Genomic DNA, 24,730 nt, shown 5'->3' on the forward strand with positions numbered 1-24,730 from the left:
CATTTTGCTTCTTTTTGTGGATCTGGCTTTATCTCCTTTATCTTTCTGTGCTTCCATCCATTTGCCTCATGTTCATTGTCTGAGATATTAGCTCCTCTAAATACCACCTTCCCGTGAAAATTACATCGCCGTAATTGTATACCCTGTGCAGCAGTACGTGACAAAATGTTGTGATTTTTCAAATAGAAGTGGGTATTATTTGCAGCAAAATTTCGAGGCAAGATCAGGAAGAAAATTTACAGTACAAAATAAGCACAGGTAGAATTCCTATTGTAAACTCTTTGCAGTTGTAAATTTCCTTGCATCTTTTTAAGGCATGAGGTACTTTGATGGCTGAACTGTACTAGACAGAGTAATCTGCAATATCTAAAACATTCTTCCTGGATATTATTGCCCTCACATAGACCTGGGTCCTGCTGACCTTTTGTTTGTAGAGGTCTAGGTTTATGTTCTTCCCAAGACCCAGAGGAGGAGAACTAGTTGTCTCCTTCTACTTAGCAATCTTACAACCTTTAAGTCATTGATGTGCCAAAAAGAACACAGACCTGGAGAAGTAGAGAAGCAAGATATCTTGCCTGGGGCAGAAGAGAGGCAGGGTGAAATCTGAGATTCATGCTAGAAAACCTAATAGTTTCCTTCATTGTCTGATGCTGGTAGACATTGTTATGCTTGTCTTCATTTGTGTGAGTTTTAGCTATTCTCAGGACATTACATGAAGATTTGTTTGCACATGTTTGAGTTGTTCTGCAGGGCGTGCTTTGTATGATGATCAAGGTTTGGCTGAGATGTAATTTAGTTCTGAAACTTGTGTTAGTGGTGGAGAAGCAGGTGCAGTAAAGTCTTAGATACACAACTTAGCTGATGATTATTACTATGCTAAATAGGTTCTTCTGTCTGCTACAGCACAAACAGCAGGTATTAATTTTGGTGATGAAGCTTACTGAGTTTAAACAATTTTAAAACAAAAAGGCATTTCGGTAACTCTCAGCTATATAACGTCTGCATGCCCAACATTTCACTTGTAAATGTATCCTCTTTCTGTTATATATTCTGCTTATATATTACTGCTCAACACTAGCTGCGTACACCAGGGCTGGTGGAAGCTGTGCTAATTGAGACAGTGGGGTAAAGTAAAAGGTAGCACGGAAAGGACCTGAAACAGTCATTTATGCTTGTGTCTATGCACCATTCCTGGCTTTGACTGGCTGAAGATGCAGGAGTCTTTAGCCTAAATGCAGCAAAACTCGTTCCTCATTGATTTGTTTTGTCCTCACTTGCTTTTGAAAGCTTTTTCTGATCTTTTCTTCATTCACAGGAAGAGTCACAGAACAGCTCCATTGCATTTCTCTTTTGCCCATTCTCTCTATTGCACTCCAGGAAAAAAAGGAAGGATGACTGCTTAGAGTCCTGCTAGACTCTGTCATCTGGTATGGTGCAGGGGAAAGAGGGTGCTCCTCAAAGCTACATGGTCCAGGGAATATAGTCCATAGCAAACCTGGATGCATGTGCGTAAGTTACAGCATTGTTGGCCACAGACGTTGTGTTTTTGTCGAGATTAAATGCTGTCGCACATTTTTAAATTAGCATTAGTTCTTTTGAGCCTAGCCCTGCTCATGACCAGTCATACCACAGCTGTTATCCCCGAGAGGCTTGCCACGTTTCAGTGAGTCACTTCTGAACTGTTTCTTAGCCCTTTCAGTTTGACTGGGTTTGCCTTTGCTTTATGTCACTGTGACCATCAGCAATACTGTTTCAGTTCAATGCAGCATCAGGTGAAAAAACTCCTAACAGTAACTGATGAATATGTATGAGATTAAGTTAAGATTAGGGAAGATATACTGATATCTCAGTACATAATAGTAGACTCTTAAAAGCCCTGGTAGTTATATCAGACTAACAGCAAAGCCCTTATTTTTCTAACTGCTCTGCAGTTGAATATTAGTAGAAGTTTACTAGCTATTAAAAAAAAAAATAATATTCTGGGTTTATTTCATTCTGTTCAGAAAAAATAGTAAATGTCTGTTATTTCCTCTCCTGGTACACCACATCTATTAGCTCACTACTAAACAGTAAGATAATTGAATGAATCCTCTCTTTTCTTAACTAATAGTAGGCTTGTGATCCCCAGAGTCACTGCGGCTAATGCAACATTCACTGTTCTTATCTAGTCAGTCAATTCCCTCTAACCTTTAACCTGATTCCCACCTTGTTTGAGAAGATAAAATTTTGCTCTTAGGAACTTGAGGGGCAATTAATTGTTGTAAATGTCTCCAAACAACATTGAGCCTCTGAGGAAGACTGAGCAAACAAAAAAAAAGTACTCTGTGGGGCTGTAACATGGAGAAGCACTGTCTTCTAGCTGCACTGAAACGTGGCACTGGCAGTGTTAAGGGCACTGCAAGAGAAGAAATCTTCCAGAAATAAACGTTCAACTGCACTTGGAAATAGATCTCTTTCTTTAGTTGTCTTTAAAACATCTGTTTTGTTACAGCAAGAAACTACAGGTATGTCATGATTTGATGTAGTGAAGCTGGGGATATTGTTTTTGGGAAAAATTAAGATCTTGGCTGGTTTGCTGCTGGTTTAATCTGTCTGTTGGCAGTGTCTATAATTCTTTAAAAAAAAAAAAAAAGTTTGTCTTTTGGTTTGTTGGGGTTTTTTGTTGCAAAAGGTTACCCACCAGCTTTAGGATGGAAATGCTGTCTCTGAAGTCAGTGACCCTTTTATACCCTGCTGGTCTTGTTTGCAGTCTGCCATATCCAATACTTCCCAGGTCAGACAGGTCATTGCAGTGGTTCTGAATTCCTTTCTTTTCACTATCTAAATTCCAGAGGTTTTTTTCTTGTTTTTTTTTATTTTGTTATTTTCTTTGTCCTCCTATCTGCCTGTCTTGTCTCTATGAGTTTGTGCCATGCATCTGCATTGGCAGAAAATGAACTGTCTTCCCTCTTTTCAGGTAGTAACAGGAAAGGGGAAGATGGCTCAGTTCTGGGTGTTCAGGGTGCTGGGAGGAACTGCAGGAGCTTCGTTGCTCCTCTCTGTCCCACAGTCAAGTAGAAGAGGTTTGTTTCCATCAGCATTTCAGAGGTTCTGAGTGATGCCGGGCTGTCCCCTGCCTCACCCCCGAGTACTCTCGCATACTTACCAAGCTGAGCAGATGCTTGTTTTTATTCATGCTGAAGACCTGAACTGTTGTACTTACCATATGATGACGGTTTGCAGGATTCAACAAGGTTTTGGAAAAGCTAGAGCTGGAAAAAACCAGTCTTGTCAATAAATGTGCTCTCCAGGGCACTGCAGCTCGGTTGCCATCTCTGCCCTCTGCTGTGGCCTGCAGTTGTCCAGCATATCTGACACTCCTGAATTCATGCAGGTTTCTCTCTCAGCTTTTTTATCCACACTGCAGAGGCAGTCAACATCAAGTTTGAGATGTCAGGCTGGCTGGCTCCTCTCCAGGCTGCGGCTGCTGCCGTGCCAGAGCTATTCCCTGGGGAAACCCGTGATCCCACAGGGTCGGCACTGGGCATGGGGGCAGCTCCGGGCAGCCCCCGCCACCAGCCCTCCCCCCCCCCGAGCATGCCCAGTACAATAGCAAACTAAGCTGTGAGCAGGTTTGTTTTACCATTGACCAGCTCTAGTCCCAAACGGAACAGTTGACTCCTACTAGAAAGTATCCCTGAAATACATACAGGCAGTTAAAGGCCAAGTTTGTTGTTTGTTCTTGTTCTCCTTCTCCCCCCCAAGCTCCTCTGACAGCCTTTTTTGAAGCCTGTCATTGATGGTATGACTACAGACTTATCAAATCAATTGATGTTAACAAGTGTTTGCTTGTCACTTAAGCAAAATACTATTGACAGATTGACAAACATTGCTCTGGAAAAAATACTCTATATCGACATCTGTTAACTCATATCTAGGGAATAATTCATATCAAACATGCACACAACTTAATTTGGTTTGTTCCTTTAGCTATTTCTTAGTCCATATTCAAATTATTGTTGTATTAATATGGAATAGGCATTCTTATGCCTGTCACTTTGCTTTGCCTGTTTGCTTCTGTCACATACATCTCCCTGTACGCCTCGGTGATGGGAAAAGCAATGGCACTGATGTGCCTTGCCATTAAGCTGCGTGTGAAGCTGAGGTCTTGGGGCTTCTATTTTCCAGGCATCTAAGAAAGCGAACACAATTCGGAAAGATGGTATCATTAAATCATAATTTTGCAATTTGCTTATTTTCCAGTTGTGCTTGGTGTGAAAGTAATACAGTTTATTCATTCTTATTATATAAGACAGTTTTATCACCAGTTTATCCTTTTGGCTTGAGGGATTTTTAGTATTACTTTTCCTAAAGTTGCAGTCCGTTATGTGGCAACAGAAGGGATAATGTTAAACTAAGAGGAAAGATTCGGGATACTCTTTCCTCAGATTTTAGAAATAAAAATAAGGTTGTCTTGTATAATTTATTTGGCCTTTATTTTAGGTGAATTAATTCAGAATTGGGTGAGCTAGTTCAGTTAAGACAGTTCAGAAAGTCTGCAAACATTCCGGCCATTTGGAGTGCAGTAGCTATATCAGTGTGTTACTGGACTGTTTGCTCTCACTCTGCAACTTTAAACAAGGGCCTGCTCCCAGTTTTAGCAGGAAAAGACTTTTCAGTGTGATTTCTAAATCAGCTTGACTATATAGCTGAGGGTTTTGTCCTGGAAGTTGTGCAAAAATCTCTTATTCAGTGAGTCTGTGCCTGGTGTTTGACTGTTGGGTTACAAGCTTCAGCCAAAAAAAAAGGGGGTTGGCAAGTAAGTTTCTTAGGAGTTGCCAGGTGCCCATTCTGTTCCCAGCCAGTTATTCACTGCACCCTGCCCGCTGAGGCATCATTTCAAACAGTCTGGAAGAAAAGAGAGTGGAAGAAGAAAAGGGGAATGATGTTGCATGGTGTTCCTGATCCAGGGTTGGGCACTGAGACATTATAGCCACATCAAATAAAAATAATGCTGGCAGCCGAGTTGTGAGTGCAGGCAGTTTGCACAGCTATTTAATGGGATCTGCAGAATGTCTGTTGTGGTACTAGTCATGCCAGTCAGCCAAGCCTATCAAGTGTCTTGACTAAGAGGAAGAGAACATGAAAGGCAACATCCAGAAAGAAAGAACCTACTTTGATTTTCTTTTAGGGCTGCCTTTACCCCATGATGAGAATGGTTATTATTGCTGTTAGTTATGGAATTTTATGTGTGGAGTGAGAGGAGGATGCTTTGGAGGGTGGGAAGGGGACTGTTAAGCTTTAAAAGTCATAAATATAAAATAGTGTGTAGAGGTTTCAAAATTAATTTAAAAAAAAAGCCACCACAGAATGGCCACGCTTGCTGTGATGGTGAGGTTTATCTAGTCAGAGCATAGGCTGGTTGTGGATAGTTCATCATGCATTTTCTGTATTTAACAGACTAATTGTCAGTAGTGGGTTTCTCAGTTCACATTGCAATAATGTGAAACCATAAATCAGTAGGATCAGTTAACCTTCTCTATCACACATGCAGCCAATGTGAGTGTGTGTACAATGGTGAAGAAAAAAATGAAATGTAAATAGTGTTCAGTTATGGACATATAATAGAGTGTTAGCACTGGACTTGTTTGAATTGTCAGATTGCGTGTCATTTTAGATAATGCAGAGGAACCCTATTCTTACATAGTCATTAGAAATCTTTTTGCTTTCTCATTCAAATATCACCACGTACCCTTTACACACTTCATTACCCAGTTCTTCTTTACACAGCATGAAAAGTCTTTATGCCTTGTGTGTTTTTCTGATTCACACAAGAGGTTGAAGCATCATATGCTGTTTTGAGTACTCTAAAAGCTGTAGCTGAGTTATTGTAGTGAGAAATATCTGTGTGTGATGGTATACTGTTCCATGAGTGCTAACTGCTGGTCCAGTGCTCACACCTCCGCTTAGCCTTTATAGCTCCAGCTGGGTATCTGAAGATGGTGGCACTTGAATTTAGTGGATGCTTTTGAAAGTTCAGGCTTTGACTGCTCTGTTTTCCCCCCTCTGTGTGAACTGCGGGTCATAATACTCATCTACCATAGATGACTGCTGTCAACACTGATCAAAAATTATATAGTCCATCAAAGAAATTAAGTGCTATGGAAATTATAAGTTATCAATGCTCCTTTACTACTTCTTACAAAGCCTCATCCTACTGGCAGTTTTGTACTCGGCATTGTTTTCATAGAAGTGAAATACTAAATTTTTTAAAAGAAAGTCATAATCAATATACCTGTTGGTTTTGTCATGCAATTTTGACATTTGTGTAAGACGATGTCTAATCAATCACTGAAGTATACCACATAGCTTTTGGAAGCTGGTTCTTTCCCTGTCATCTTACTATTGTCTCCTAATAGCATGTTGAGAGCCCCTTTTGCCTTGGGGTTGTGTAAACACGTAGGGAGAGACCTTTTCTCTCATTGAAAATATACAAAAGACTCAAGGGTTGAAAGAAGAAACAGACAAAAAGGTGAAGGAAACCTTCAGTTAACCTGGGTACTTTGCCAGGTGTCGCAGGTCAGTGTCTGCCTTGGTAAGGCAAGAAGTATAAGGTTTAAATGCAGCAAAGAAATTTAGGATAGCCATTCTGAAAATAGTTCATTCAAAAAGGTAGTTCAGCCCTACAGCAGTTTATTTTAGGAACTTACAGGCTATCCAGCACCGCAAGTTAAAAACTAGTTAAAAATTTTCCCCGGGTGTGTCAGGAAGAGCTGATCCTGCCTTGGGGCTGATGAATGCACCAGAGGTTTCCTTTCCTCTTTCAGAGAACAGCCCGAAACCTAAAGCTGTGATTAGTAATTTTATATGGGCAAATAATGCCTTGGCTTTCAACATTTCAGATTACTATCACAGGATGACAGTTTGTAGAGGCAGAAAAGACCTATTAGAGCACAGAAACGTCTTGTAAAGCTGGGGAAAGTCGACAAAGCATATTTTATTTTCTGCCTCAGAAATTGGTACAAATACTTTCTTTAACCAAGGGTATTGGAGCAGCTCATAGGTTTTATAAATACTGTAGGATTTGAGTTTATAGCAGCAGTTTAGGAGTTTGCCCACATTTTTATTAGCCCTTCATTGGTAAGAAAATATAGACTAATAGAATTTTAACAAGGGTTTCTTCTAATGTGTCTTTGCAGTTTTGCAAGAATTAATGTGAAATGACTAGTCATCTTTTAGAGCACTTAAAAGTATTGAAAAGACATTCTTTCATTTCACTGAAGCATTTTTAAAGACTGATAGCATGTTGCTAATATTTATGAATATGTGAGGACAATTATGCATTTTAAATGCATAATTAAATTGTCTTGATTTATAATCAAGAATAATGTATTTTTCAAGAGCATGTGTAGTATTGAGTCCTAAGTAATTGATATGTAAATATACTTCAACATGAGTCTGCCATTATTTATAGGCACTGACAAGTTGAATGCCTTCTGGCATTTTAAAGTTCGCTATAATGAATCTTAAAAGCTGGATATGAAAATAAACTTACTAAGCAAGAGGAAAACTTGCAGAGATTCTGTAATCGCCTCCTTTCTGGCAGAATAAGGAAAAATCAGAAATGTATCCTTAGAAGGTAAATACTGAAAATCTTGTGGAAGAACCACAATAAAAATTGAGCTGTTTGGATGGAATTTGATGTTTGTGTGGCAGTTACCCTCTCTGTAGTGGTATCCCATCTAAATCAGGGACAAAAGAGCAGATATTTCCATTTTCTCTGAAGACGGTCTGCCTCACCCTCTTGACATGGTTGATGTGTGGTCAAGGCTTGTTGCATATTCCGGCTTGTTTGGTGGTGAATTTGAGTAACGAGCAAAGTAATAAAGGATTTTTTTATTGGCTTCTCTGTTCATTAGTGCTTGGGACTGTACAATCTGGACTTTCCTGAGGTATCCACTGCTGGGCCAGTATGGCTGAGCCTGCAGTGGGAAGCGTTTAAGAGAAGCACATAGCAATTATTATGGGATAGCACGTCTCTTACAATGTGGAACCATCTCTAGATGATGTGTGTTATCATCATCTCACTCCAAACCAGGGCCTAAAATGATGGGTGATGGATACAGGCAGTAAGTATCCGTTTTGAAAACCTTGCCAGCACCACCTCTAAGTGCCAAATGCCTGACGTCATATCCAGGGTGCACAATACAATGTGCAGTTATGTTGGTGTATCTTAGTATTGCCTAGTAAAAGGAAATGCCATGCATAATACAGCAGAGAAGGGTTTAATCCTTTACTGTACTTTACAAATGGATTACATTTTGAAAATTTATATGACTCATTTCACAATTAGTAAAGATAGAAAGGGAAGACATTTTAGAAATCTCAAGTTGGCAATTCATCTTGGTGAAAGGAGTAATTTATTATGAATCTATTTATAGATCATCTAGCATACTTACAGGAGAATGAAAGAAATCATTTGATAATATAGCTAGGAAATAGTATAGTAAAAAAAAAAAAAAAAGTTGTAGGTATCCTTACTTAAACTTTTCTGTAGAGAAAATTGTATTGTCATATTATTTATAAGTGGTTTGAGGTGTTATGGCTGTCTAGGAAAGTGTGTTTTCTTTCCATCAAAATGAAGACATTTAGCCACCTTACCTCCATCTTTTCCTGATACGAACAGGGCTAGATGATGAACTGTGTATTTCCAGTAGGTGCCATTTGTACTGGGCAAGCCAAGCTGCTCTTCTGACAGTGAAATGACTATCAACTGGTTTTACTTACAATTTCAGAAGCACCCTTGACGTAGCTGGAGCATAGGTTAGTTGAAGAATAAGACTCAATTTGGGGGGAAAAAATGGTGAAACATGACAAACTTAATAAGCATTTTCCCATCATAAAGTTATCTTTCAAAGTCAGAAGATTAAAGGGCCTAATCTTGATAAAATTTTTGTTGTAAAGGTGTGTGTATACTTTAAAAAAAAAAAGGGGGGGGAATTTTAAGCAGTTTTTAAAAATGGACTTTATGTCTCTAAGCTGAAAAAGTGCAGTGTCAGGTTCAGCAATATGGTTATTGGGGGAGAGAATTGCATGAAAAAATATAGATGTTGCTTGCACTTGTCTCTGCTGTGACACTTGTGCTCTGGTTTGCATCCTAATATAGGAAATAGATTATGATAGGTGATCTTGTTCTAACCTATTATTATTAAACCTCTATGCCATCTGAAATGACTGGCACAGTGATGTGATTGAGAATAATATGCAAGTCTGGCAAATATGTAAATTCATTGGCATCTTTTTAAGAAAAGGAACTTCAGAACATCCACTCATTTCTATGGAAATGACATTTTAAGGTGCAGTGTATCTTCTGATATTTTCTGTATTCCACTGTAGGTGCTTTATTTTTTGCCTTTTTCCCCCCGATATTTTTTTTTTTAGTGTTGAGGTAGAGAAATGTGTTTTTCTAAAGTATGTGAACTTTGGGTTTTGGAGCAGGTTACATTCTGTCCTTCCAGTCAGCAGAATGTATTTAATTTATACTTGAATAAGAAAAATATTCCTTGGCCTGTGTTCACCAATTCATTTGCATAACTGAGCAGAGGATGATGAAAAAGCTTTGGAAGAGAGAAAAATTATTTGAAATATGGCTTAATGAAAGAGGGAAAAGCTATTTCTTTCCCTTGAATCTCTGTTTTGTTTCAGGTAGGACTGAATTATTCCACAACTTCATTATTCATGCTCCAATTCAACAAGATATTCAAACCTGTTTCAAGTTTTAATATTTTATTATCTATTATTCTGAGTGGATGGGTAAAGCTGAAATAAATGAGCCTATTCACTTTTAAAGCTTGTCGTGCACTTAAATACTTGGCAAATCAAGTCCACATCTACCACAAATGAGTAGTTCTTACTCTTGTTCCTAGAGGTTCAGTTTAATCTTGTTAATGGAAAAACTATCTTGTTATGGGAAGATGAAAATTAGTCCTATTTCTCAATAGCTGTTGTCTGTGTTGTACCTTTCAAAATTTTGTCGTACTAGGCCAGTCTCTCACATCAGGTGTTTTCTTTAGTGTAGTGTGAAATGTGGAGAGCCTATCTCTTTTAGTACTCATACTTCAAATAGCAATCTGCAGAAAGCATGAGTTATTCCATCTCCCAGTGCCCAGTTCTTTTACATATGTAGCTGGGGCCGGGGGTGCAGGTGGGTGAAGGAATATTCCAAACAGACTGTGGACATCTAACCACGTTTCCTTCAGTTGCACAGGAGTTCAGCTGATTTCGAAGGCTTCAATAGTCATGTTACCAGCTGTGACTGGGGGATAGTGGTGCATAGAGTCAGTGTAAAGCAGCATGAGGGTGTAAAGGATGAGGTCTACAAGGTCCACTTCAGTCAAAACCTGGGAAGAACTTGGGAATGTCTCAGCAAATGTGTTGGATTTTGTGGTTATCACACTGTTACCTTCACATACCAGGCTTGAACTTCAGGAAAAAACATTGTACTATTTATATCGGGTACAGTTATATATATCTTGGTACATCTCATTCACTCAGCCTCTCAGTGACTTTTGGGTTGAATTAAATGTATAGCCCTGAGCTTAATTAACTTTTTGAATTTTCTTTAGAATTCTAGCTAACACCTTTGAGGAGGGAAATAGTTTCCCTGTGGGTTTTTTGTTCATTTGGTTTTTAAACTTTTCTCTGTCTTAAAAATCCACATTTGTTTGTTTTGCACTCCCAAACACCGCAGCAAATTCTGGCTTAACTCTGGTGAATAGAACTCAGGAAATTTTCATTCCTTCATATTTCTCCTCCTTTTGTAGCAACTTGGAGGATGTTACTTCTCTGTCCCCTTTATTCAACAGAATCCAGCCTTTGTTTGCTGTGTGCATACCTACTAAAACACTGGAGGGGAAAGTGATCTTAAATACAGGTATTTAAGAAATACATTACTTCTCCATTATTAAAATGACAATATGGATTCCTTTCAAAAATGTGGACAGAACGTCTAGTGAAAACTGAAATGAATAATTCAGCCTTCTACCACATGGATTGATTCATTCCTACAAATCTATAAGGAAAATTCAATGTTCTTTCTTTATTTGGGTAAAGCGTACTTACAAATGAGCTGGTTGAGGTGGCGTACCTCAGCCTGGTGCTGGTCCTTCTCACTGAATTACTGGGGAGCTGCCCCGGTGCTGAATGCCCGAGGAAGGGCTTGCATGTGGGAGAAGGCAGCATGTAGCCATGGGGGCCAGAAGCTACAAACTTGGCTACTGCTGTCTTTTGTTACTAAGCTGAGATCCTATATAGGCCTTGCTCATTAAGGGAAAAGTGGGTCCCAATGCCCAAGCATTTTCCTGTGGGTCCCAATGCCCAAGCATTTTCCTAAGTCTATTGTAAAGCAGAACGTAGATGGTAAGCTATTTTTTTTGCAACCATAACATCACAGAATCATTCAGGGTGGAAAAGACCTTTGATTTCATCAAGTCCAACTGCTAAGCCGGGACTGCCAAGCCACCACTAACCCATGTCCCTGAGCACCACGTCTACGTGTCTTTTTTTAAACACCCCCAGGGGTGGTGATTCCACCACCTCCCTGGGCAGCCTGTCCCAATGCTTCACCACCCTTTCAGTGAAGATATTTTTCCTGAACTGCAGTGCTAGTACCTACTTGATAACAGAAACTCTCACTTTAATTGAAGGTTTATAATTGAAAATCTGAGATTCTTTTAATGTAAACTGTTGATTTTTCTTTGGGTTGGTGAAGACCACATGTTTCTTCAAGGGAAGAGGAAAGATTAATGAAAAAAAAAATTAAGACTTAGGTTTTAATATTTTTTTTTAATGGGAAAATATTCAACCATTTTGAGCCAGATGGCTTTGAAAATTCCAGCTAAAAGAAAATAAGTGCCTGTGTGTGGCAAGACAGGTGGATAATGTCTGACCAAGCAGATTTTGCTGAAAATTCAAAATTATTCAAAGGTTTTCAGCAGAAAAAAGGCAAAAAATTTTAAGATTTTTTTCCAGGAAATTAGAGGGGTTAAACAAGAGTAAGGTAGCTTTATTTGTTTCAAATTGTTATATAATTTGTTCTGTTTGCAGAGTGGAGCAGGTATTGCACTATTTCAGATATTCCTAGTCAATAGTTTAAAAAATTTCCCTGCTTATACAACACCATTTTCACCTTGAGTTTTCTGCTATGGCTTAAGTGTATCTTTTTCTGTTCTTTTCTGCTTGTATGCATATTTTACTCATCAAACAAGTAGGGGGAAAGAATAACTAGGTTTTTTTCTTAATTTTATACACACTATTTGCAAAAGTGAAGTGTAAATGGCAATGCATATATGGGAGTATCTGCATATGTATGTACGATTGCTGCTGTTACGCAAGTTGTGTGCACGTTTGCACAGCCTTTTTTGTATGCAGTGTTGGGTGTTGCTGTACTTTAGAAACCATTTCTAATTATTTCAGGGTAAGCCTGAGCAACCCAAAGAGCTGGAGAGCACCAGATGTTCGTTCCCCCTGAGCGCGGGGGGAAGGAGCGCTCTGTTGCTGCTAGCAAAGCGCTCAGCGCAGAGGAGCAGCTGGCTGTAGCTGTGGTGGCAGAGCACTGCCTTCCTCCGACCAAGAACCACTGAAGGGCCTCAGCGGGAGCAACGCAGCAGTCCAGCCTCCAGTGCCATAAAATTGCCTTTTGGAGTGGATGACATTTGGGCTGACCGTGGAAGCCAGTATTCACTTTACCAGAAAAGGGAATGAGATCTGTGTTGTGCCAGCTTGGCCAGGTCGGGCAGTGTTTACAGACAGGCTCCAGCTGAGAAGGTCGTTAAGCAAAAGTTGACGTAGTCCTTTGACGGAGTAATGCCAACTTTCTGATTAAGGCAGAAGCCTTCGTGCAAACTATGGATGGCTCTTGCGCATGGTAGATTAGGAATTAATAGTGGGAAATAAAACGGGGAAAAGAATATTCTCATTAAGAAAATAGATTACATACATGCCTATGTGCTGTAGACAAGATTAAAACTTAAAAATGCTGAGGATCCCTTTTTTTTTTTTTTTTTTTTTAACTAAATCTTGATTAAGTCAACCTCCCAGAATACTCTCTAGGCCTGTAACTACCAAAAAAAAGAAGAATCAATTATTGGGTAGAAATGAATGAATGTGCAGAGTCAATATTTTATAGCGGGTGGTAAAAGTTGAATGCCTGATGCCCAGCAAATCAATTGATTTAAAGGTTTGGGACTGCAGTGCTGGACTTCTCATTGAAGAAATATAAAAGAGCAAATTGCTATTTGCTGGAAAGTCACAGAAACCTTATCAGAATTGTTTAGTTCCTGCTGCTCCTTGGAGGTTTTCCTCTTCAACCATTGATTGAGGATGTGCTCTCTGAATTGTGAAGGATTTGCCTTTAATCAAACTTCCATGGGGCCCTGCACAGTTGTTTTGGGGTGTTTCTGTGTATTACTTCCAATCTCAAATACATTTTTATTTTCACTTAGTCATGCAAACTATGGAATTAATTGAACAGAAAAGATAAAATAAAAGCAATTTAAGCAAAGATGGTCCCTGGATTTCAGCAGCATTCACCTAACCCCCTTAATAATGCTAAAAGTCTATTGAACTTCAGTAAAAGCAGATGGGTTCAGCCTTCCCCCATGCTGGAGGAACAGGTTCTACCTTACTGAGCACTGCAGGTTTAGGCTTTTTATCAACAAACTTCCATCCTCCACTGTAGTATCACAGTCAGTTCTTGTCATTCCCTTCTGTCAAGGAATCAGGTCTGTGGCAGTTTTAGTGTATCAGAGAGTACTCCACGGCTGCCCCCTCCTTCTCTCCATTTGCACCCACACTCATCCGACACCGCAGTGGAAAAGCTCAGGGAGCTACACTGGCAGAAGACCAAACCTGTAGAAAGAGAAACAGATTGGCTTCCTGGACGGGCTCATTACCCAGTCAGATGAGTAGTTCCTGGAGGACAGTGCTGGTCTAGCCCTTCATACCTACCGTTGGTCTTCGTGCCAGATGCTCATGTGTGTTCTTGTACTTTGCAGTGCTTCCATCTCCGAGTGTTCCTATCGAATTCAGTGAAACTACTTTCTGGTCATAGGTTGTTCTGTATAATCTTCTCCAATAGTAATCTGGTCCATTAACAAAAAATAATAATTTGATATTGTTGATGAGGGTGATGATTGATATATAAAAATTATCTAGTGTTAAGCTGCCAAGCAAAAAAATAAAATAATAAAAAAAACAAAGTAGCCATTGCTGGCCGATGACTAGATTTGGGCTCTGATCTGAACAGGCTTTCTTTCTTCATTTTATTAAACACAGGTAGTCTGTGTACTGAGAGTTTTGACTCAGATCCAAGAAAAAATTGATTTTTGTGTGTGAATGTATTTACATTTTTAATGTAAAAAAAGAAAAAAAATTAAGAATTAAATCTGAAGAGAGATTTTCTGCGATTCACTTCAATTAGTGATCAAATGTACTCTTCCACCTTTTCGTTTGACACCTAACTTGGTATTTTGTTTGTTTGTTAGTCTTGCTGGGTTCAATCAGTGTATTTTACCATAGAGCACTCTGTAGAGCTCACAACAAGAGCCAGTCACCAAACTTGTGTTATTCGTACTTTATCTTTTAAAACCAAAAGAGTGACTTTGACACCATTTTGACTGCAGTAGAAACCGGTATTAGTGGCATGCTGGTATTCTGCTGTGTACGGTGAGAGGTCTTAGTGTTTAAGCTGAGCGATACCGAGATGAGATTGTCCCAGCAAGCCCAGAAGAGCAACTCTGCTATTGAATTCTCAGGTGCAGAATCTTGGACTATAAATCAAATCTTGTCTAACTGTAATGCCAACATATTGGTCAAAATCTTAGCCCCGTTGTTTAATTTAATTACACAGTAGATAAAGAGCATGAAGTACTTTCATGTTATTTAGGAAACCGTGATCGTGACTACTAAGTAGCTTGTATTATTCCCTGAACTTGGTACAGTGCTAATTGTTTATCGCTCACAAAGTTCCTCATTTTCCTACTTCTTACAGTCAGTGGTTCTGTAAGACCCCAAGAGAAGTCACAATACCATGCTCAACAGAGGAAGATGATATTTATCAGAAATAGGGGAACTAGGAATAGAGCTAAAAGGGCTGTGAAGTTGGGTTTTTTTCTTTTTTTGAGAGGAATGCTGTGAACGTGGGTTTTGTCCTCTGTTAAGAGAAGGAAAACTTTGTACTGAAAATTATTTCATTATATCAGTTTTTCTGGTTTTTTTACATACTTTTATCAGCTGATTTGCTCCAAAATAAAATGTCTGAAATGGATCAGTATAATATAAAAGAAAACACTGTTTTGGTCTGTTCTTCTTTCCCCAGCTGCATTGTATGTACTAATGAAGTTTTTGGTTGCTTTGGGGAACTGTATTTGCAGGAAGTGGGGAATTGTTTTGGAAGTCAAATATTCCACTCCCTTTGAGCACTGGGGAGGAGGAGTTGGTTGGGATTTTTTTTAAAAGCATTTGTCAGGACAGAACAGCTCTAGAGGCTTTAAGTACAGCACTGATTGCCCTGTCAATCAGGGTGCTGAAGAACTGGGAACTTCACAGATTGATGCTTGACAGAATAATTAGAAAACTGTCACTTGAAGTAACCACTCTGGTGTTCCCTAAAGATATGTGCCCGTGCCAAATGTGTGCTGTCCAAATCTAGAGGTTAAATGTTCAGTAAGACAAAACATAGCATGTCACCAGAGAAAATTACTTCCAACATGCTGTCGATGTGATGCTCCTCAAGCCCCTAAACAGTGACTACATAGTTTATTGAGCTTACCTGCTTTGATCTTGCTTGTGTATTCTGGAGCTTTTCAGCCCTGAACTAGGGATTTTAACTTAGTAATGCACTGAGGCATTTTCTAACATTTAGATAACAGGGGGTCTTGAAGGGTTTGAGGCAAAAGCACTTAAAGCTGTAACAATGTCTTCCAAATCTGGAAAGGTTTTACTGCAATTCTCCCAGTGTTTTTGAGTACCTTTCACTAAAGTAAATGGAGGCAGGAGTATCACGTGCTTCTTCCTTAATCCTTCGCCCATAAGGAAACATGGACATATTTTTCGGGTTTGGTTTGGTTTGGACACTGCTCTGAGGAGTGCAGGACAGGGGCTGTGACATCTGTTGCTTTGGTTTTCATTGATGTTAGTGCTGTGTTGTCGGGGGGAGGGAGGGGGGGGCTGGCATATCAAAGAAATTAGATTTGTTCTGGGAAAGGTTGTTCTCGGTTTTTCAAGGTCAATTCTGGGGTCTCAAGCTAGAAAGAGCCAATAAAGATCTCCAGGAAGGAATTTTTGTGGAAGAAAGCCGTGTTCATTCCTGGTGGTGGAGCTGTTGTTCCCATCTCCGCCTCTATGGAGTAAGAAAAATCTGATGTCAAAGCAGTTTTCTGCAGCTTGAACCTGTGTACCTATTGCTTCATAGTAGTGGGCCAGGAGCTGAGAAGTGATCAAGTACAATGTTTGTTTTCACCTAAATAGTTCAACATGAAGATGTCAGGTACAGTTTCTATATGGGACAGTTCTCTGGAATGAACACAATAGGTTTATTTTGTGCCAACCAGACTTGCATAGTCATTGTGTTGCGATTTGTCTGATTTGCAGCTTAGTTTATTTTAAGTTGCAGTGGGCTTTTTCAGAATTAGTGTTTTTACCTAAACTGCTTGTGGATCCTCTAAGTAGTAAATACAAAGGATAATTTGAGACTTGGAGTCATGCATTTTCCTATTGATTTGGAATACTGTAGGAACATGTGCATTATTTTGTCACTGTGATGCTTAAGTTCACTTCATACATGAGGGCGGATTCCTGATTGCTTGTTGTCTGTAGGGCAGAGTCTTGAATCATGCAATTCCCTTGACAGGGGAGAATCTGCTTGAATAAGTTAGAATGAATGAGTTATGGACACTCAGGTTGCATTTCTCAACACTTCTTCTGGAGCTGCTGAGATTGTATTTGCAATAGATTTGTCAATCAGAAGTGTAAGTGTCTTTTCTTTGAACATTATAGATACTGAAGGTCAGTGCTTCTATGAATTTAACTGAGAATAATTTTCAAATTTCCTTTTTCAGAGTTATGGATGAAATTTCAAAACTGTCATAGGAAGAGAAAAGACTTATTTCCATGAGCGGTCAAGGTCTGATTCTCCTCTCAGTGAAATATTTTTATTAGTTATAAATCTCCCGGTACTGGAGTGTTAGTGGTGTTTTGCATTAATCTAACTAAAGTCAGATTGGGTCCTTAATACCTGTTCAGTTCTTTCTTGTGCAGAGCAACCTAAACTGATATTTTTTTCTCCAGGTAATGTATGTATGCAGGTATGTACATGCACATATACAGAGTCTCGAGCAGTGCTCATGTAACTGTGTGCACTTTGAAGCCAAATATTGCTTGCTGGCATTGTGACAGTTAGGGAATGTGGCGTCTGTTATCATAAACTGTAGATTCCTCTTTGGTTTTGTTTTCCAAATAGCATTTGTGACTCATTTTATAGCACTTTTACAGCTTCAGTTTTCCAGAAGGAAACAAACCGCAGCAGGGACAATAAAGTAGGGCCACCAAGAAATTACTAATTTAATAATGAGTAACAATAAGGAATTATTAATAATAAGGCCTTGCTGCCTTGGCGGAAGACTGGGGCTCCAGCCACCTTGCTAACACAGCAGGATTCCAATGGTCACAACAGCTCTGCAGCAACACTTCCTGGAAAATCTTAGCAGGAGGACAAGAGGAGATATCTCGTACCTTTCCAGAATGACTGGAGTAATTTTATTCAGATCAGAAAACCTATCAGGAGTAGATGATACAGGGGTGATCTGGTTCTTGAGACTTAGGGTCAAAGGCAGATAACTTGCTGAGTGCAGGACTACTTTCCTTAAGGTGGGATGCTAAGACAGAATCCTTCCTTTGGGAGTGTGTCTGAGAGGTCCAGATAGTACTGGAGTTGGAAATTTTTGAGATACTCTTCTTTCTCAGCAACTGCCTGCATGCAGAGTGGAGAGAAAAGATTTCTCCATAGGCTGGATACAGCACAGGGAAGCACTGGCTGTCCACTGGGTAAAGGCAGTTGGTGCAGCCACAGATGTAACAGACGTTTCAGTACAATTTGTTTTGTTGTTGGCTTTTTTTTTTGTTTTACCCAAAAGCACCTTTCAGATTTCAAAATTGGTATGTAAATGAACTTTTCACTGACACAACTTTGTGTGCTGCATCAGTGACAGAATTGTTTCTATAGGAACTGATTTCCTCAAAAGACCAACATCAAAAAGCCGAAACCAAATAAATGATGTGAAAAAAAAATGTGATGGTGCAGTTGCTATATCTTTATGATTATTGTCACTCATGGGGGGAAATCCACATAGGACATTCATATCTTTGGCACCTTTAAGAGATGATGTCACTCCATGCTCACAGTAGTGAAACTTTTAGAGTTTCCCATACTATCTCCTGTTAATTTCTTTCTTTCTTTATTTATTTATTCTACCAGACATACCAGTTTTCCATGCATGCCCTGTACACGTTTTTATCATAACAGTTTCAGGTAAACTTCCCTTATCTTGTTGCTATTCTCCAATCCAGTTTTTTAGCTCTATGGTACCTTTCCTACCCTGAGGTAAAGTAAAAATATTTACTCTTTTTTTTCTCCTTATTAATATTTTTTAAAAAGAGCTGTTGAATTTTGATTGCATTTTGTAAATATGTGAATAGGGAAAACTTTTATTTCCTAGCCTTTGAAACCATTCCCATGTAGGTTTTGATAAATTGGACCTGGCATAAATGCCTTCATTTTCTCCCTCTGTAAAACTTCTGTGTCTGTGTAAATCAGAGAGCATCAAAAATAGTGGAGGCAGGAGGTGAAAGGGTTATAGGGAACCGTTAAAAAATTATACTCCCTGGGAAGAGGGGGCATGCTGAGTATTTTGAAGTGTATGAAAGGTGTAAATATGAGGGATGGAGTATAATTATTTAATCTTAGTAAAACTGGAACTAAACATTTTTAAAATACAAAGAGCAGTGAGTATCATGAAAAAAATTCCTAACAGCAAGAGCTATAGTGTAAGACTTTGATCCTGAAATTAGCTTGGTCTGTGCCCTTCCTGATGCAGGCGAGGAGTCTGCTGAGTTGGTTCTTCACTTTACCCAGTCTGCATTTCTGTTTGCAAAATCCCGCCAAAAGGCACTTAATATCTAAAATAAATGGAGGCCATTTCTATGGAAAATTTTAAAAGGAAATAGGCTGAAAAAGGAAAGATATTTCATGGCCTGTCAAGAGAGTAACTGGAACTCCTTATTAGGTAGTTTTTTGTTTTTTAACTAGTGGTCTTGTTGCATGCACAGAAGATGGCAGTTGGTAAGTGCTGTTTCTAGAGGCTGTGGCATAATTCCAGATTTGCATCTGATAACAGGATCTGGCTTCAAATGTGTTGGGTGCGTAAGTCCAGACTTTTATAGGAATTACAGCTCCTCCCTCTTCCTCTGAATCTTCATCCTTTCCCATACAGGAACCTGTATTCCTAACACCTTTTCATTCCTCCTTTACCCATTCTCCTTTTGGCTCCTGCGCTCAGGTTTGCACTGGCGCTTCCCAGTACGGAGCTTCATCCACCTCCCTGGTGGGAAGTGGTGACCACGTGTATCTCCACAGTTCAACGCCTCGCTGGTGGAGGAAACAAGTCTTCCTCTGAAAGATTAGTAAGGAAGCAGGCATGGTGGCATTTAATGCCAATGTCTGGGGGGGTTAACGGATGGTCCAGATCGAGCTGTGGGTTTTACGTTGTTTGTCTTCAGAGCTGGTGAAAACCTCAGTTCTGCTTGATATTGAGAATTAAATTTATTCAGCACTTGGGGGAAAAGTGAGTGTCAAAGGCTGAAGGGTCCCAAAGTGGCTTCTAGCAGGTCACAAACCTTGTCAGTCTTTGGGGCAGAACCATGTCATAGACTTGCCCAAGCTGTTTTCCTTTGATTCATTTGGGATATTACCTTTTTTGAGTTAATGTTTTGGAGTTAATCTGTCTGTTTCTAGCTTTTATTGCAGAAAGGAAGAGATAAATTTCTGTCTATGCTTATTAATTTTATATCACTTTTTCCTGGTCAACACACACCACGTTTCTGCCTTATCTTTAAAGCAAGATTTTTCAGTGCTGGAGTAAGTTTTCTAATTGAATACATCCAGTTGGCATTTCTAATAGCTTGTCAGTTTGCGCCTGTTTGACAGCTAGCCTTGTTGCCTTCACAACTAATGCTAGTTGAGTGCCAATATAAATGAGTATGATAATAGTCTGATATTATGTCTAGTCTTTTTCTAAATGTAATGTCAACATTTTTCTGAATCTGTTGTGGTGTTTTCCTCAAAGAAAATGATTCAGAAATAATGAAATCTTGTTTTGTTTATCATATCTGCGGACACTGTACCCTACAAAGGATTTTTCTTTTTCATTTGAATGTCAGAGAATTCAAGTTGTGAACGCTTTGTAAAACAGCCAGAGTACAACAATAAGAATAGAATGTAAAACTTGATGTCCATTTGGAAGTATAAGAGAAAGGGAAATAAAAAGGCAAAGAAAGTCTGCCTTTTAAATGATTGATGGGCTGTCTAGATCACGTGCAGTTTAAATTTGACACATTTGGATAATTGACCTTCTGAATGGATACAGATTAAATTTGATTGATGATGTCACTATTTGAATAAAGACTTCATTTTTTTTGCTATTTTGGGGGGTTTATTCTGTTGGCATCCAAAGACAATTAAGCAAGTCCTTTACCACATACCATGACTTCCCAAAAGACTAATAAATGGTTTGGAGGAAAGGCAATTTTTACATGCTGTGCCAGCTGGTGTACAAAACTATGTTCAGGTGAGCTCTGAATTCAGCAGACCCTTGGAAAAGAGATTTGTTGTTATTGTTTATGGAGTATTGAATAGAAACCTGGGCTGAAATCAAGGTCTCTTAGTCAGCATCCTACAGTAGAGCTCTTCCTTTCCTTAAACAAAAAAAGAAAAGCGGGTGGTCTCTGGAGGTGACAAGACTTTCCCAAGGTTACCCAACAGTCAGTGGCAGAGCCTCTGTTAGAAACCAGATTGTGTGGCCTTGAGTTGTGCAATGCCACGTCCCCTGGTGTTGTCTCCTGCTGCAGATGTCACTGGTGCCGAGTGGAGGGGGAGAGTACGGGTGTAAATATTTATATAGGTGTCAAAGATCAATGACACATTCAGCAGAAGAGGGGAGTACTAGTAGTTCCTCCATGTTGTTGTTTTTCCTGCAGCAGAAAGAAACTAACAAAAACTGTTCTCACTCAGATTTTTTTTTCCTGTTGACATGCTGGCTGAAGAAGGTTTGGTATCAGCATTTTGTCAGGAAATTTACTGAGTTGACAAGAAAAGAGATGTTATTTATTAGTGTCCAAAACATATAAATGCAAATAAACTCAAATAAATACTATTGTTTTCTAAAGCTGAGTAGGATCCCTGTAAAATGAAGTCACTTTCATTTCATCTCATCTGTCTGCTTTGTTGAAATAGTGGCCTATGAAGAGAAAAAGGTTACTTTTTGAAATTTAATGCGCTGAAAATTTACAGGCTTGATGCTTAAGCAGTAGTAAGTGAAGCATTAAGGCATTTCTTGGGGATTAATGACTGGCTGGGAGGAGTTGATGGCTTGAAGAATAGCTGAGGACCATTAACCTCCACTGGTCGTTAATCTTCAAAGGCTGCCTTGAATACTGAGGTCATTATTGCTATTAGAAAATAAATATTTGAGGAGGGGGAGAGAGGAAGGATCATACAGACTTCTAAAATACCTGATTCGAATGGTTTGGTAGCTACCCTGTCTATCATATGTCATGCTAGGTGAACGGTCACTAATTATTAATCTACAGGGTTAATAATAGTTTTAAATTTCCACTGCTCATGTTGCTTTTATTTTATTCCATAATTCAGGCTGTAAATTCCATTAACATCAGGATAAATAGAATTTCAGAAATGTGAACCTAAGGTGTGTACAGCTGCGTGCTTAGAGAACAGGCCATGTAACGGTGCTTCTAACGCTGTTTCCATGTTTAAATGGCATGTGGTGGCTGCCATTAAACATCCTCTGTTCTGCGGTCCCATTCCCTTTCTAGGCACAATGGGGACATGCTTGTGTCTCGTTTCCCTGTCAAGGGATGTACCTTTTGTTGTCTTCAGTGTTGAGCAGTAGTGTTCTCTGCAATTCTTGGCAGAATAGCATGGTGTAGCATTTTATTTCCTGCTAGTCAGATTTGCTTTATGTATGAAAAGGCCTAGAAGTGGCTTTCCGTGTGTCTCAAAAGCAAGTGAAAATCAAACTGGCGGTAATGCTGTTGATCGCAGTTGCTGGCCTTCAGCTGCAAGACAGAGGAGAGTTTCACCTGGGAAAGCGGATACACAGCATTAACGGGAAACAGGTGTTTCTACCAACGTCCAAAATGCACCAGTTTTATATGCTGTTTGTACAAAGTTTACCACGAGGAGTGTTTTGCATCTTTACCACACTTTGTGGTACTAAAGGGGTAATGTCAGATGAAAATCAACTCATCTCTCTCTGTTAGGGTTACAACGCCTAGGGTTACAAAGCTGAGCAACTTCATGAACAAAACATTTGGGATTTTTTTCTTCATCTTTTTGCCACTTTCAGCGTAGCTTTCCATATATGCTTAGTTTATTTTCTATGTGGAACTCCCCGGCTCTCACCTCATGTCCTACAATCGCAGTGAGCTGTCAAGGGAGCAGCCGATGGATATGCTATCAGTCATCTGGGTTTTGTGTCTATGGGTTGCTGCTGCTTTTTGTGGTCATTAGGATGATGTTATGTGACTCTCTTACTCTCAATTTACTCAATAAGAGTCAAATTACTCTTGACTTCTTAACTGTTGCATTTTGCAAAGATGATCACTGAAAATGTGTGTTCCTGTATAGTAGCTGCCACCTATGGGACAATGTCTCCAGCTTTCTAGGACCACTAAAAGCCAGCAGAAGTATTTGAAGGAATGTCTTTTGCAATCAGGCGTAGTTATGCTGCTGAAGAGTGGGTTAACCTTTGCTCACATTTAGCCCTCATTAAATCAACAGAAGATTCTCAGTGGATTTTGGGAAGCTCCAGATGAGGTTTTGGAGAGGTTCATAGAAGCTACATGGCTTATTTTCTCCTTGTTGCAGCCCTGGAACCACCTGCTCTGTGCTCTAATCAGTAGATATTCACCCACTAGAAATGTTTAGGGAAGGCAAGGTGGGATGCCCAAGGCATGTAGGAAAAAGGATCACTGCGGCATAACTTTTAGAGTGTTGCCTGTATGTTTTGCAGAAGTTTGTACTTACATAACTTAATGTCTGCATTTCTACAGCATACAGACACAAGTACCTGAGAATTTAATTTTTAAAAAAGCTTTATTTATGATACTCACTTTAGAAGCTTGAAATTCAAGCTTCTTTCTTTAGTGGTATATTGCCCTTTTTCTATTTGGCAAACACTGATTTCTTCCCCACTCTCTGTGTTTCTAATGAACCCTGAAATTACTGTAGCCTCTTCCATTTTCTTCTTGATGCACTGTCAGCATCAGTATTGCAGAAGATGCCCTGGTTGTTTGTGTTTCTATGACTTTGAATGTATATCCAGGGAAATGCTGGCTTTGATTTACTTGAGAATGTCTTTCAGTTACTGTTTTTGTTATTAAGGTACATATTCTTTTTGCATCATGTCAAGTATCTGCCATTCCAGTTCAGTGGGTTTTGAACTCAGTTTCCTTGTATACCTGCAATACTTCAATGAAACAGAGTTGTTTAAAAAACTATGGGTCAGCTTCTTATCTGGTACAGCCTTACCAAAATGAGTGCAAGCGAGAAGGCTCGTATCTGCTGGTTCTACACCTGTAACTAGTTATGTGGGGGAAAGCCAAGTAAAAGCTACCTTGTTCCTCTAGGGAAAAAACAAATTTATATCTGTAATATGCTCGATATGTTAAGGTACATAGAGGCTATACAAAACCAAATCTGTATCTGGTCCTTGAGACAGACTTGCAGCTTAGGAAAGACCTTTAAGATCATCCAGTCTGACGTCCTGCAAACTCTTGGCTAAAAAATCCTGCCTTGAGTTCAAAGTCTTGTGATTGAATTAGCATGTGTCTTCTTTAGAAGAAATTCACATTCTTTATATACATACTTCATTAGTTTAGGCAGATACCATGTATACACCTGTAACCTTTTCCATAGTTAATCTATTTTTATGTATGAGATTCCTTTTTATCCATTTGAATTTCCAGAGTTTGCGCTTCCTATTGTAGTATGTTGTTACCTTCTAAAGTATTAGATACCTCCTGCCAAAAGTTATTTGGTAATCTTCCATTCAGTAGTGTAATAGATCAAATTTCCTAAGCCAAGTGAATCTTTGCGATTCTGTGTAACTTTTACGGTTGCTTTCTCTGACTCCATTTTCTTGCCAAAAATCTGAGAATATGAGAATTAAACTGAATGCCGAGAGGAGAAGTGACTGCGACAACCATTGCTTTGTAGACCTTGTATTGCGCACAGGAAAAAGTAGCTGAAAAACAGAAACTTAATGTAGATATCAACAGCAAAATTAAGTTAAAGACCTTCTTAACAGCTGTGCATAATGCCAAGTGGGAAACTGTGACAGAGATGCTGGAAAGTTCTCTTCGTGGTTCAGTTTGTAAAATCTGCCTCCTCCTACTAAAA

At 39.2% G+C, this 24,730-nt stretch overlaps 1 protein-coding gene across 1 annotated transcript in view; it reads left to right on the forward strand.

The window, feature by feature from the left end:
- Positions 1 to 24,730, forward strand: part of SUCLG2 (succinate-CoA ligase GDP-forming subunit beta) — a 131,707-nt gene that overhangs the window by 77,555 nt on the left and 29,422 nt on the right. The window lies entirely within an intron of this gene.

Source organism: Falco biarmicus, chromosome 4, assembly GCF_023638135.1.
Source record: "Falco biarmicus isolate bFalBia1 chromosome 4, bFalBia1.pri, whole genome shotgun sequence".
NCBI lineage: Eukaryota > Metazoa > Chordata > Aves > Falconiformes > Falconidae > Falco > Falco biarmicus.